The sequence below is a fragment of the Paroedura picta genome, chromosome 1 (assembly GCF_049243985.1).
Source record: "Paroedura picta isolate Pp20150507F chromosome 1, Ppicta_v3.0, whole genome shotgun sequence".
Lineage (NCBI taxonomy): Eukaryota > Metazoa > Chordata > Lepidosauria > Squamata > Gekkonidae > Paroedura > Paroedura picta.
This window is the reverse complement of record NC_135369.1, coordinates 13,548,975-13,563,283: the sequence shown is the minus strand read 5'-3', so window position 1 is coordinate 13,563,283 and position 14,309 is coordinate 13,548,975. Positions and strand designations below refer to the sequence as shown.

The window sequence follows — 14,309 nt, the reverse complement described above, 5'->3', positions numbered from 1 at the left end:
CCCCTCTCAACCTCCTTTTCTCCGGGCTGAACATTCCCAAGTCCCCCAACCTATCTTCGTAGGGCTTGGTCCCATGCCTGACGATCTCCAGGGCTCCATCTGGAGGTTGGCATCTGTTGGGGAGACGGGGACAGCACTTCCCTGTCTGAGACAGCACGTAGCTCGGAGGCACCTGAAAGAATGCAGGAGAGAGGGATTCATTGCCGTGATCTCACAACAGCTGTGATGGTGAAGCTCTGTCATTAGCATAGTTCTTAACCTAATAATGGAATGTGTAACAAAACGAATCTGACCTATATCATCATCCCCCATCTGGAACTATCTGATAGGGAATTCATTGGTTAGTAGCAGCCTTCAGATCCCTGTCATTATGACAGGCGGGGTAAAGGAGACGGGTGGGGATGGGCGGTTTGGCTCTGATAAGCTGACAAGTATCGGAATCAATGCTGATTCAGCTACTTTTCGGAGGTACCTGGGCTGTATCACCCATCCTGGTATTTTAAATCGGCCGAATTAGTAGTCTCTGAATAGAGATTCAGCCATAATTTGGCCAGTTTAAACGCTCCCTTTCCCAGGCACTATCAGCAGTCTAGGAAGGGTCTTGAGTGGGAGGGAGCGGCACCAAACAACTGCTTGATGTGTCCTTTAAATGCCTCCCCTCCCCTCCCACCCCCATGGCCTTCTCGGGCAGCAGAGAGGGAGAGACGGCTTCCTGCTGTCTGAAAAGATTGGGGCAGGCATGTGCACAGGGGCAAAAAGTACCTTTCGGATTCGGCCAAGTCAATTCCGGGAGAAGAGTACCCAGGTCTGCACTTTGGCACCACCAAAGAGATCCCTACCCCTGAGAGCTGGGCCACCAAACGTCTGGGGTAAAGGACCGGTATGTCCTTCTCGTGGCACGATTCGGGTTGCTTAATCCCAGCCTGGAAAGTTCCTGGGGACTTGGGGGTGGGGGGTTAGGGAGGGGGAGGGACCTCAGCAGGGCCATGCAGCGCATGTAGCACATAATAAATAAATAAATAATATGCCCCCCACATTTCCAGGGGCCCTGCACAATGCCTCCCCCCATGGATCCAGGTCGTAGCCTCTGTTCCCCCCTTTCCCTTCTTTAAGGGACGCTTGGAGTGACAATCCTTTTCATTCACTGGCAGTCTTCAAGCAAAGGTTGGATACACGCTTTTTTTGGAAGCTTTAGGATGCTTTGGGCTGATCCTGCGTTGAGTAGGGGGTTGGACTAGATGGCCTGGATGGCCCCTTCCAACTCTATGATTCTGTGATTCTATGATTCTGGCTGTGCCATTGTACTCTGCTAGGGCCCCGCAAATCCTTAAATTGGCTCTGGAGCTACGGACCCCATGGAACCACGGCTGGACCTAAGCAGTAACATTGCTGGCTCCAGGTTAAGAAATGCCTGGATGGTTTGAGGGATGGAGCCTCCGGTGAGGGAGCTTGAGGCCTAGAGCCAGAGAGTCCATTTTCTCCAGCTTGGTATAGTGGTTAAGAACGGTGGCCTCTAATCTGGAAAGCTGGGTTTGATTCCCCTCTCCATCACAGAAAGGCAGATGGGTGACGCTGGGCTAGTCACAGTTTTCACAGAGCAGTTCTGTCAGAGCTCTCTCAGCCCCCACCCCCTCACCTCACTGGGCGTCTGTTGTGGGGAGAGGAAGGGAAGGCGACTGTAAGCCGCTTTGAGACTCCTTTGGGTAGAGAAAAGCGGCATATAAGAACCAACTCTTCTTCAGTACTCTCAGGGCTCTCTCAGCCTCCCCTCCCTCACAGGGTGTCTGTTGCGGGGAGAGGAAGGGAAGGCGAATGTAATCCACTTTGAGACTCCTTCGGGCAGTGAAAAGACGGTGTAAAAACCAGCTCTTCATCTTCCGGGTGAACTGGCCCTTGTCACCTGGGCCCAGTCTGCATACAATAGATAATGCACTTTCAAAGTGCTTTTGCGGCTGGATTTTCCTGTGCAGAGCAGGAAAATCTACTTCTAAAGTGCATTGAAAGTGCATTATCTCATGTGTGCAGACTAGGCCCTGGAGATAAGTTGTCACAACAAGAGCTATCCAGTCATCCCCTGCCATCGCACTCAGCAGAGTATCATGCTATCGAGTCCACTCTCTGAAGCTGTCTTTTTCTCTTGGGGAACTGATCTCGATCATCCGAGCTGGAGCTCAGCGGCCTTTCTGGGCAGCACCTGGAAATCGGCAGGAATATTGTGGGTGAGCAAATTGGGAAAAAATAAGGCAGCTCTAGGAATTGCCAGAAACTCTATGCCCCGAGGGCAGGAGAAGTGCTGTGAACTTCCAAGTCAGCCCAAAGAAAGAGGCACTCCCCAGCTCATTCTGAGGGTAAACATCTCCCTTAAACAGCACTCCACGGTGTTCCTGGTGAATTCCAAAAGCTCCTCTGTGACACCTCTGATTTCTACTAGATGCTTTGGGCTGATCCTGCATTGAGCAGGGCATTGTAGATGGCCTGTATGGCCCTTTCCAACTCTATGATTCTATGATTCTATGATTACCACTACCAGAAGCACCCAGGACGGAAGATGCACCTGAGGAAGTGGTATTGTTCATGGAACATCTGGATCAAACCCCTGTCAAAGCTTCTCAGATCAGAGTCTGGACCAGACAGGATCCGGTTCTATCTCGCGTAACTCAATTCATCCTGCAGGGCTGGCCCATACAGAATCCTAAAGAAGCAATCTGTCCCTACTGGAACAGGAGGACTGAACTAAGTGTAGAAGATGGATGTGTCTTTTGGGGTACCAGGGTAGTCATTCCTCCACAGGGAAGACAGAAGGTTCTACAGGAATTCCATGAAGCCCTCCCTGGTACCCCCCCTGCATGAAGGCTTTAGCCCGCAGCAACATCCGGTGGCCAAATCTGGGTAAGGATTTAGAAGAAGAAGAAGGATTTAGTACAGGAATGCAAGCAATGTGCCCAATGTCAAGGTCACCAGCAGACACCAGCATTGGCTCCATTACATCCCTGAGAGTGGCCAGGGAAACCTTGGTTTCGGCTTCATCTTGATTTTGCAGGACCATTTTTGGGGAAGATGTCCTTGATTATAATTGATGCCCACTCCAAGTGGGTGGAGGTTCACGCAATGAGCACCACCACCTCAGCTGCAACATGTGACAAACTTCGACAGGCTTTTGCTTGTCACGGACTTCCAGTGGTACTTGTCACAGATAATGCACCAAATTTCACTCGCCAGGAATTTACAGAGTTTCTGAGGAAGAATGGAATTAAACATATTTTAACATCTCCCTCTCATCCAGCTTCCAATGGCTTAGCTGAACGGGCTTGTCAGAACATTCAAGGAGGGAATGAAAAAGAGGTCAAATGGGACTGTGGAGACATGACTGGCTCGATTTCTTCTGAAATATAGAATCACAGACCACCACCGGAGTGAGTCCTGCTCAGCTGTTGATGGGGAGAAGGTTACGGACCCACCTGGATTTAATGTGTCCCAAAATAGAAGAGGAGGTGCAAAGAAAACACACTCTTCAAAAAGGCAACCATGATTACCATTCAAAGCAGGGGTTGTCAAACTGCGGCCCTCCAGATGTCCATGGACTACAATTCCCAGGAGCCCCCTGCCAGCAAATGCTGGCAGGGGGCTCCTGGGAATTGTAGTCCATGGACATCTGGAGGGCCGCAGTTTGACTACCCCTGATTCAAAGGATAGAGACCTGGAAATCCAGGATCACGTCTATACCAAAAGTTTTAGTGCTTCCCAACCTCTCTGGATTCCAGGTAGAATTCAAGCACAGACAGGGCCTCTGTCTTTTCAGATTGGGTTACCAGATGTCAGAGTCCTCAGGCGACATCAGGATCACATCCGCAGAAGAACCGATGTGCAGGAGTCAGTATAAGGAGGAGAGGGACAGCAATGTTGGAAGACAATATTTCAGAAGCAGATGAAATATCTGCTTCTCCTTCCAGATCAACAAGGAGGGAAGATACAGAACCTGAATTTTCCAGACCTGAGGAAAATGAGGCTGTGGAAGAACACCATTATCCCAGGCGTGCAAGAAGACCTTCTGAGCAGGGGTAGTCAACCTGTGGTCCTCCAGATGTTCATGGACTACCATTCCCATGAGCCCCTCATGGGAATGTAGACCATGGGAATGTAGCTCATGGGAATTGTAGACCATGAACATCTGGAGGACCACAGGTTGACTACCCCTGCTCCAGAGTATTTGAAAGACTATATCCGGGTGATGACTTAAATAACAACAAAACTTAAAGGGGGAGGGATGTAGTAAACTAGATAGCAAAGAGTTAACTGGAGGGAAACTCCACCCCTTCACATTATTCTTTTTCCTTACTTTCATTTTCCTAAGTTAGTTGGAGCTAGGCTGCAAATAAAGAAGCTTTGTTCTGCAGCTCCTGTGAGTATCTGTGAGTATTCATTACAAAAGCATCCTCGAAGGGCAGGGGGGGGGGGCGGTGACAGCAGTGCAACAAGTGCTGGGCTCCTGGCTTGCAGCAGCACAAGGGAACGGAAGGCAGGAGGCGTGCTCAGGAGGTTTAGACTGCTCTTTAGCCCAGATCCCAGACAGTTTGGGGAAGTTTGGCAATGCCAGAACAGACCTTCTTGAAATGCTGAATGTCCCAATCGCCCAGCTGGGAAGGGAACGCTCTCTCCAGGAAATTGCACAGGATCGACTGCAGGGGAGGAGGAGGATGGGGTCTTCCTGCCCAGCCCTGCCCAACCTGACCACTGCAATGGCTCTCTCTCTCTGTCTGTCTGTCTGTCTGTCACTCATTCCCTCTGCCCCAAGGGCTTGGGGAGAACTGCAAACTTCCAAGCTTCCTCCAAGAAAGAGGCCCTTCCCAGTTGAACACAGCGGCTCCTTCCTAAGGGCACACGTCCTCTTTAACTTTAAGCAGCACTCAGGCAGAAACAATCTTTAAATCCTTCCTTGTCTCTGATTCCCCCCTCCCTCCCCCCCCCAGGGAACCAGTTTCAGCCAAAAAGAGTAGCATTGCTGGGCTAGAGTCCATATATAATGGCTAGGGTGGGTCGGCTGGGTTGGGGATTGTTTTAGGTGTTTTACGTACTAGGGGTTTTATGGGGGTTTTACATGTTGTCACCCGCCACGAGCCTCAGTGGAGTGGCGGGCTAGAAATCTAATAATAATAATAATAATAATAATAATAATAATAATAATAATAACAATAATATGCGACATTGGAGCTTTATTACTGTCTAGAGGCAAAGCCCGTTGCCCCCAGGAATGCAACAGGTGCCGGCACATGCATCTGCACTTTGACCTCTGTGGGCCCTCCCCCTCTTTCCCCCTCTCTCCCCCTCCCCCCTGCTCCCCGCTTGGTCAGTGTCAGCTGATGGCCACACGCATGCGCAGAGCTCTGCTCCTGTGTGCCGGCTGGTGTGCCCCTCCCCTCCCTGGAGCTGGCTGCCTCGGGCTTCGGTGATTGTCAAGGCAGCGGCAGCTGATCCTCACCCCTGTCTTGAGATCCAGGGGGGGTGAAGTGGTTAACGAGTAGCAGACTCTAATGCTCTTAAGAACTGGATTTGATTCCTGACTTCTCCTTCATATGCAGCCAGGTGAGTTCCTAGGTGGGGGCGTGGAAACTTTGGGGAAGCTGAAAGACAGAAAGGCAGTATGAAAGAGAGATAAAAACAGAGAAAGAAAGAGGGGGGGAGGGATGGGAAGAGGGAAGGAAGGAAGTTTGGTGTAGTGGTTAGGAGGGTGGACTTCTAATCTGGTGAGCCGGGTTCGATTCCCCGCTCCCCCACATGCAGCCAGCTGGGTGACCTTGGGCTCAACACAGCATTGATAAAGCTGTTCTGACGAGCAGTGATATTAGGGCTCTCTCAGCCTCACCCACCTTACAGGGTGTCTGTTGTGGGGAGAGGAAAGGGAAGGCGACTGTAAGCCGCTTTGAGACTCCTTCGGGTAGAGGAAAGCAGCATATAAGAACCAACTCTTCTTCTTCTTCAGTAATCTCAAGGCTCTCTCAGCCTCACCCACCTCACAGGGTGTCTGTTGTGGGGAGAGGAAAGGGAAGGCGACTGTAAGCCGCTTTGAACCTCCTTCGGATAGGGAAAAGTGGCATATAAGAACCAACTCTTCTTCTTCTTCTGTAGAAAGCAGCTGCTTTAGAGCAGGGGTAGTCAACCTGTGGTCCTCCATATGTCCATGGACTACAATTCCCATGAGCCCCTGCCAGCAAACGCTGGCAGGGGCTCATGGAAATTGTAGTCCATGGACATATGGAGGACCACAGGTTGACTACCCCTGCTTTAGAGGGGCACTGGCCCTCCTAACGCCACCCATATACCACAATGTCTACACAGGTCACTACTGTCCCCACCTTCCCATCGAGCCTCACATCTTCCAAAGGACAGGTTGGGCAGGACAGAGCCATGACAGCCATGGAGGGGTGGGCTGCCACCTTCCTGCTCCCCATCTCTTAAAGGAAGGCCATGGGGGAGGGGCTGGCTGCCTCCTTCCTGTCCCCCCATTTCCCAAAGGCCAGGCCAGGCAGAGAAGGTCATGGGGGGCTGCCCCCTTCTCATCCCCTCACGTCTCCCAAGGACCAAGCTGGGTGGGGAAGACTGCTGGATCCCCCCAGCCCCTCTGAGGAGAGGGAGATTGGGGGAAAGCAAAGAGAGCTCTGATGGCCAGCTGCAGGGCCTTGGGGAGGTGTTGTAAGCCCAGCTCCCATTATTGAGGACTCCTCAGAGGAAAAACCTTGCCAGGAGTGCCCAAATTCACTTGGACTTCAGCTGGATGAGAGCTTAACTTAACAGGCAGAGAGCTCTGACCAGCAGGAGGGAATGGAACGACAGACAACCCAGGGCTTAGATTCCAAAGTTGTTGCAAAAACACCTCATTGCTCTGCCCAGCCTCCAGCTGCAGCTCCCTGCCTTATCAGCCCACCTGGCTCACCTGAAGCAATTAAACAATGCCAGCTATGTGCTGGAAGAGACAGTTGCTGACTGCAGAAGACTGTGAGTTATCACAGAGTAAGGACTCAGAGCCTATATTAGCTTGAGGCTGGGAGGCCTGACTTGCTTTTTCTACTGATGTCCTTGGACTGCCTGAATGAACCCTTGACTCTCTGGACTGAGTTAAGACATTCATTGCATTCTTTCCCTTGTGTTTCTTTTCAGCAGAGAGCTGAAACCAACACAGGAGGCAAAGGAAGCAGCTGATTTCCCTCCCTTGCCTGGGGGAGATAGAGAGTTGGCTGAGGCAACTTACCAGCAGAAGGGCCGTTCAGAAAGGCCAGCCTCTTCCACCCAACAAGCAGCAGGGAGGACGGCCCTAATTGGGAGAGTGCTCTCTTCCTATTGGTGGTACACCCCCAGAGAGGGCCAATCAGGCAGGGAGCAAGTTGTTTGAACTGATTATCCCTCAAAAAACAGTGCTCTCTCCCTATCTGCATGCAATTTGAACTGATTAGCCCTCTTTAAGATAGTAGTCTCTCCTTATTTGCATGCAGTTTGAATTGATTGGCTCTCATTGGGACAGTGCTGTCTCCCTGTCTGCATGCAATTTGAACTAATTAGCCCTCTTTAAGATAGTAGCCTCTCCTTATTTGCATGCAATTTGAACTGTTTGGTTCTCGTTGGGACAGTGCTGTCTCCCTGTCTGCAGGCAATTTGAACTTAGCTCTCATTGGGAGAGTGCCGCCAATAGGCCCCAGAGAGGGCCAATCAGGTAGGGAGTGAGTTGTCAACTTGAGCTTTATTATGTTTAGTGATGATGAAGGGAGGAGGAATGGCGGAATGACATCTATGTGGATGGTATTGGAGTGGCCTCTGAGAGGCAAGAAAAAGATGCATCTGGGAAAATCTGACAAAATCTTTATGCTTTTAAGGGAGGGGGTGTACGTTGCACCCCTGAAACTTCTTGGGGAGCTCAGGGAGGGTCTTCCCTGAGTCCCCTGAAGGTTTCAAGAAGATTGGACCAAGGGGTCCCATTCTAGGGGCTCCCAAATGCGTAGGAAAAAAATGATTTAAGAACAAGGAAATTGCCAATTTACCTGCTGAAATCATTTTTTCCTCACACTTTATAAAGAGAGGGCAACACTGACCTGCTAATTGTGGTACAACTAGGAGGCGTGTACCAGGTGGATATGCGACGGCATAGTTGGCGGTACACGCTGTTGGCCTGATGAAAGGGGTACCCACCCACGGCCACGAGCGCAGCTAGGTCATGGTTCGCGGCCCAAAACCCTGCCTCAAACCCCCCTTTCGGCATGCCACTGCGAGCCCGGGCAAGGATCTCCACCATGGTCGCTTGCCTCCCTCTAACTCCACCCGCCCCCTGAGCAGAACTCTTAGGGAGAGCTCTGGAGGTGGAGGTCCCAGGGAGACTCTCCAGCCCCCGTGCTGGTAGGTTGTGCCTGCGCAGGCACCCCACTGCCAGCCTGTCTCTCCCCCTGAAGCAGGACAGCCTGGTGGTGCCTCTTCAGGTGGTTCATGAGGCCGCTAGTCGTGTAGTGGCGCTCCTGCCTTCCACGACTAACCCTCTGCCTACAGAGCTGGCACTCTGCTAGGTGGGTTCCCTCCATTGTCTGGAAGTAATTCCAGACTTTGGAGCCTTTGGACAACTCAGGCTGGCTTGCAGCCTGCAAAGTCCCCTGTGAGGAACTCGGGCCGGACACACCATATCCTAAGGTGGGGACAGAAGGAGGTGAGAGAGGGGGAAGGGGTCGAGATAGCGGGGCAGGGGGTGCCACCTCCATCTCTCCCTCTTGCACCACCTCTTCCATCTGCTCCTGTCCCCCCCCCCCAACTGAAGCCTGCTGGATCCTGGAGGAGAAAGGGGAGTAGACTGGCGGGCCATCTCCTCCAGGGCTCTCTGCACCCCCAAGCCACTCATGTCCCCAAGGCTCACCCCGAGGGAGAGATCAGGCAACTCCTCCTGACGCCCCCATGCCTCACTAGCAAAAGGAGCGTCACGAGGGGCTGCCTGATCAGCAGGCCCCGCAGAAGTGCCAGCAAAGACCCCTGCCTGACGCACCTTAGAAGGGGGCGCTCCGGCAGCCGCCTCAATAAAGAGACCCTTGCGGACACTCTTTATTGCACCACTCCGGCCAGAGGTCTGAGTGGTGGAAGGTCGACCCAAGACAGGCCTCTTCTCAGGTGGGCCTTGTTGGGCCTTTCCCCCAGGGCCCCTAGCCTGAACTTCCTTCTTGCCACTCATGTTCCCTTGGACAACCTGTTTCTTCTAATCTAAGAGACAAGGGAATTTGAGGCCCTGCCACTAACTGCCCTAACACCTGTTTCTAAGGAAACCTTGCAACTTATAAAACCTCCCACCAGCTACCTGTTTAGTTTTTTTAGATAGACCCTAAGCTGACCTATGTTTTCCTGTTCTCTCTCTTGGATTTTTTTAAACTTAAGGAACCTGTCTGGGCTACGTTTAACTGGCCCTACCTAACCTGCAGCAGGGAAAAATTAGGAAAAAAAACCTTTTTACACTTTTAAAGTGTTTTAAACTACCTGAGTGTTACTAGCTAGAAGGAAGGCTGGAGCAGATTTACGCACCAAGCCCCCACCTGATCTGCTAAGAAGAACCCCTAAACCTGTTGGCCATTAAATCAATTCCTGTCTCTACCACGAAAGCTGGCCTTCGATAAGGCACAGCCCCTGCTGGTTTAAAGTTTTTTAAACTATTAAGAAAGTTCTATTTAGCCTAGATCCCAAATCACTTATAAAAATGCAATCCTATCTACCTACTTAGGAAAGAAACTAGCAATTCTAAAAAATTAGTAGCACTTTAATTTTTTCCCTGAAACTATGGATTTTACTGCCTATTTAAAGGGTCACTGATTGGGCACCCCAAGAAGAACGCAGCAGTTCCCCCCAGGAAACAATCTCTAAAACACCAACCCAGGGCACTCCCCCAAAGGTGGCAACCAAGGAAAGGTGGCCCTGCAAGGCCCAAACTGCCAAACCAAACAAGCTAACTCTACCTAGGCCAACCAGAGAAACAGCTTCAACAAACAAACAACCAGCAGCCACCCAGGGCACTCCCCCAAAGGTGGCTACCAAGAAAAACTGGCCCTGCAATGCCCTAACAGCTAACCAAACAAGCTAACTCTACCTAGGCTAACCAAAGAATCAGCTTCAACAAACAAACAACCTTACCAGCCCCCACCCAGGGCACTCCGCCAAAGGTGGCTGGCAATCAAGAAAAACTGGCCCTGCAAGGCCCTAACAGCTAAACCAACCAACCTAAGAACAAACACAACCCCCCCCCAAAACTGAAACTAGCCCCCCACCAAAAAACACCTACAACTACCAAACAACCAGCAGCCACCCAGCGCACGAAGCCCTAAGGTGGCAACTGAGAAAACCTGGGGATAAAAAAACAAAACAATCAAACAACCCCCCAAAAAACAACCAGAAACAGTAGAACTTCAAAATACAAGCCCCAACCCCCACCCCCAAAATACCAAACCAAACAGCAAACACTTTAAACACAATAAAAACAGCAAACACAATGCCCCCAGGCCCCCACCCACAGAAACCCAAAGGCACAAAACTTTGGAAAAGAGGAGGGAGGGAGAGGGATAAGAGGGAGGGGAAAAAAAGAGAAAAATAGGAAAGAGAGGGGGGAAAAACCCTAAAACAAACTGTTTGCTGTCTTCTCCAGCGATGTCAGGCCAGGTCCAGGGTCCAGGAGGCAGGCAGGCCGCTCAACCAGGCAGAGAGCTTGGGAGTAGCACAGCCAGCCGGAGCTCAAGTGAGCTCCAACAAGCAGCCCCTTGCTTTAAGTAGCCTCCTCCTGGGCAGGCTACAAAACAAGGGGATTTAAAAATCAAAAGTCTTCCGTGAGTGGCCAGAATGCTGGAGCTGAAAAGCTACAGGCATTTTGATTGGCCATTCACTCCCCCCTCCCCCCACCGCCATTTTTGGCGGGAAAAAGCCAGGAAAAAAAGAAAGGGTAGCCAGAGGCAACGGCTGCCTGGCCTCCGACTCTGCCAAATCGATTCGGATCGATTCGGCAGCCGAATCACCGAATCTCGGAGATTCGGACCATTTTAAAGGCGCAGGGGCCCAATTTGGACCATTTCCGATTCGGGCGTTTCGGACATTTCCGAATCGCCCATCCCTAGTCCTGACAGAGCAGTTTCTCAGTGGAACAGGCTTCCTCAGGAGGTGGTGGGTTCTCCATCTTTGGGAATTTTTAAACAGAGGCTGGATAGCCATCTGACGGAGAGGCTGATTCTGTGAAGGCTCAAGGGGGTGGCAGGTTACAGTGGATGCGCAATAGGGCTGTGAGTGTCCTGCATAGTGCAGGGGGTTGGACTAGATGACCCATGAGGTCCCTTCCAACTCTATGATTCTATGATAGCCAGATTTCAATGACATTCTGGCCAATTTAATCATTGGGAAGTGTGCATTTTACGATTCCTAAGCCTACTCCTTCTACAACCACAGACCATCCATCTGCTATACCCAAGAGTCTCTTTCTTATCTTCATTTAGGGTTTTAAAGAAGTCCCTGTGTGAACGCATGTGTTTTGTATGTGCACTGTCCAAATACCATGTCTTACTTTCAGCTGCACCTTGCGTCAATATAAAAGATGAGTGGATGCTTAAAATTATCCTTTCTTCTTGCTTTTGGAAAGACACCCTTCTGCTTAGAGGCAGTTCCGTTTTTAGTGCCGTTGTTTTCCACATGAGTGGCAGATCATTTTGCTTTTGTTTCTTATGTTCCAAGATACTTGTCCAATATTTACATCAACTCTGTTATTGCAGTCGCCAAACATTTTATGTTTATAAGTCTCTTCAAGTTGGCTTATTAGTTCAGTGAGAGAAAATTTGCCTTTTGCTTCAGTTTGAGATGCAGTATTTGTAATGCCTCCCAATGGCTGTGGGTTTCCTTAGTACTTACTTAGGCACCCAGGTTCAGCAGAGACAAGCTGACTCAAACCATCAGCAGTTCATCTACTTTACTTCCCCTGCTTGGTTATTTGATCCTTGAGCCCTGTTGCTGCTCTCAGAAATTCCTTTGAAGCTCCCTGCTGATCTGTTGTTATGTCTGTGGGCATTTGGACACAGATGCAAATGAGGGATCTCTGCTATCCCAGGAACTAACCAATCAAGGAACCTGATCACTCTGCCAGAGCCAATCGGATTGCTCTGCTTAGGGCCAATTGGATTACTCTGCTGCGGGCCAATCGGATTGCTCCACTTAGGGGCCAATCGGATTGCTCCGCTAGAGCCAATCAGATTGTTCTGCTTAGAGCCAATCAGAGGCAGCAGCTGGCTGCCTGAAAGGTATAAAAGTCCATGAGTTTGCCTGTTTTTCTCTGTTCAGCAGTTGTAGTCTGTTACTGGAGTTGTTTTGAAGACTTGGAGTCTGTGATCACTGAACCCACAGACTTAACATCTGTCTTCCTTGGAAGTGTGAAGTCTCCCAACTTCAGCTGGATTTATGTTGAGAAGTACATACTGTTAGTCTCTGGTTTTATGTTCTCAGCTAGATCAAAGGGGAATTATGGTAACTGTACTTTCCCACATTTTTCTTACACAATCCACCCCCAATAGGTATAAACTATCTCTCTCTATATAACCTCCCCACTTTGTTCCCTGTCTTTGCCAATTCCTCTGCTCTGTGTAACTCCTGAAGATGCTTGCTCTGTTGTTATTCTCCCAATAAAGACTGGGCTGCTTTTGACTATATGGAGTTGTTGTGGCTTTACCTTACAAGGAGATTTATCTGTGGATTGCCTTCCTAGGATTCATGACAATAATCTGCTTTGCAAATAGAGCTGGCTTTTCAAAGAAGAATTAACATAAAACCTCTGTAATTCAGACCATACTGTTTTTGCAGCCTATATTTGAATGACCCTCAAAACATCTCTGTCAGTCAAACCTTTGATCAGAGTTCCTCTTTCCTTCTTGTTATCAAAATCCCAGATCCTTTGTTTTGCTTGTTGGTTGTAATACTGAATGTTGCATGAAGCTGCCATTTTTTTCTTCCTTTATTTGACAAATTATGTACCTTTTATTTTATTTTGTAGCCTCATTGCTCATGCTGGTCGCGTAAATCTGTTAGCTGAGTTTAAATATGCAAGAGAGCACGGCGCCAGGCTGCTTAAAAGGATAAAATAGTTGTATTGAGAAGAGAAACAAACTTTGTGAGGAGAGAGATAGTCCTAAGAGTCTAATAGACATAATTATGGAGGGAAATGGGCAGAAAGTGTACTCAAAGTGTACTCATCCTATATTGGTGTAGATGGTTTTTCCTACCTAAATGCAGAACTTTACATTTGCCCCTATTGAATTTCATTTTATTCAGTTTAGCCCACTTCTCGAGCCTATCAAGATCATCCTATAATCTGATGCTATCTTCTGTTGTGTTTGCTAAACCTTCCAGTTTATGATCGTCTGGAAATTTAATAAGTACCTCCTCTAAGTACCTAATCCAAATTATTTATAAAAATGTTGAACAACACAGGCCCCAGGACAGATCCCTGGTGCACTCCACTTGTCACTCTTCTCCAAGAGGATGCTGAACCATTAACAAATACCCTTTGACTACGATCTGTCAACCAGTTATCGATCCACTGGACAAAATTAGGATCCATAACACATTTTACCAACTTGTCAACAAGAATGTCATGTGCAACCTTATCAAAAGCTTTACTGAAATCCAAATAAACTATGTCCACAGCATTCCCCTGATCCAGCAAGGCAGTCACTTTCTCGAAAAAAGTGATAAGGTTGGTCTGCCATGACTTGTTCTTGCTAAACCCGTGCTGAGTCTTAGAAATCACAGCTCTCTGTTCCAGCTGCTCCAGGACTGACTGTTTGATGATTTGTTCCAAAATGTTTAAGCTACAGATATCAAGCTGCTGGGTCATTAGTTACCCAGATTCTCCTTTTTCCCTTTCTTGAAGATGGGGACAACATTTTCCCGCCTCCAATCATCTGGCACCTCACCTGTTCTCCAAGAAGTTTCAAAAATAATGGTCAGAGGTTCAGAGATGACATCTGCAAGTTCTTTTAGTACCCTTGGATGCGATTCATTTGGCCCAGAAGATTTCATGTAAAGAAATTAAGTGTTTATGGACTGCCCCCACAGTGATCCTAGGCCACCCTTCTCATACCCCCTGTTGTGATATGTTTTTGCCACATTGAGCATGATTTCCCTCACAAGAGATGACTGAGGAGAAATAGGAGTTAAGCAGTTCGGCCCTCTCTTCATCATCTGTTACAATTTCACTTTCTTGTCTTCCCGGTGGCCTTACAGTGCCCCTACTCTTTTCCTTACTTGAAGCAAAACTAAAGAAACCTTTTTTTGCT

At 49.2% G+C, this 14,309-nt stretch overlaps 1 protein-coding gene across 5 annotated transcripts in view; it reads left to right on the top strand.

Annotated features, from left to right (window-relative positions):
- The first annotated feature begins 4,327 nt into the window (after positions 1-4,327).
- LOC143830216 (lysosomal acid glucosylceramidase-like) overlaps positions 4,328-14,309 on the top strand; it is a 43,068-nt gene continuing 33,086 nt past the window's right edge. Inside the window, exon 1 of one of the 5 annotated variants that reach the window (XM_077322354.1) lies at positions 4,328-4,409. The gene's annotated coding sequence lies outside the window, so the exon portion shown is untranslated. Of the gene's footprint in view, positions 4,410-5,393; positions 5,581-14,309 lie in introns of those variants that run through there. The other 4 variants (XM_077322380.1, XM_077322375.1, XM_077322344.1 and 1 more) reach the window with 4 other exon arrangements.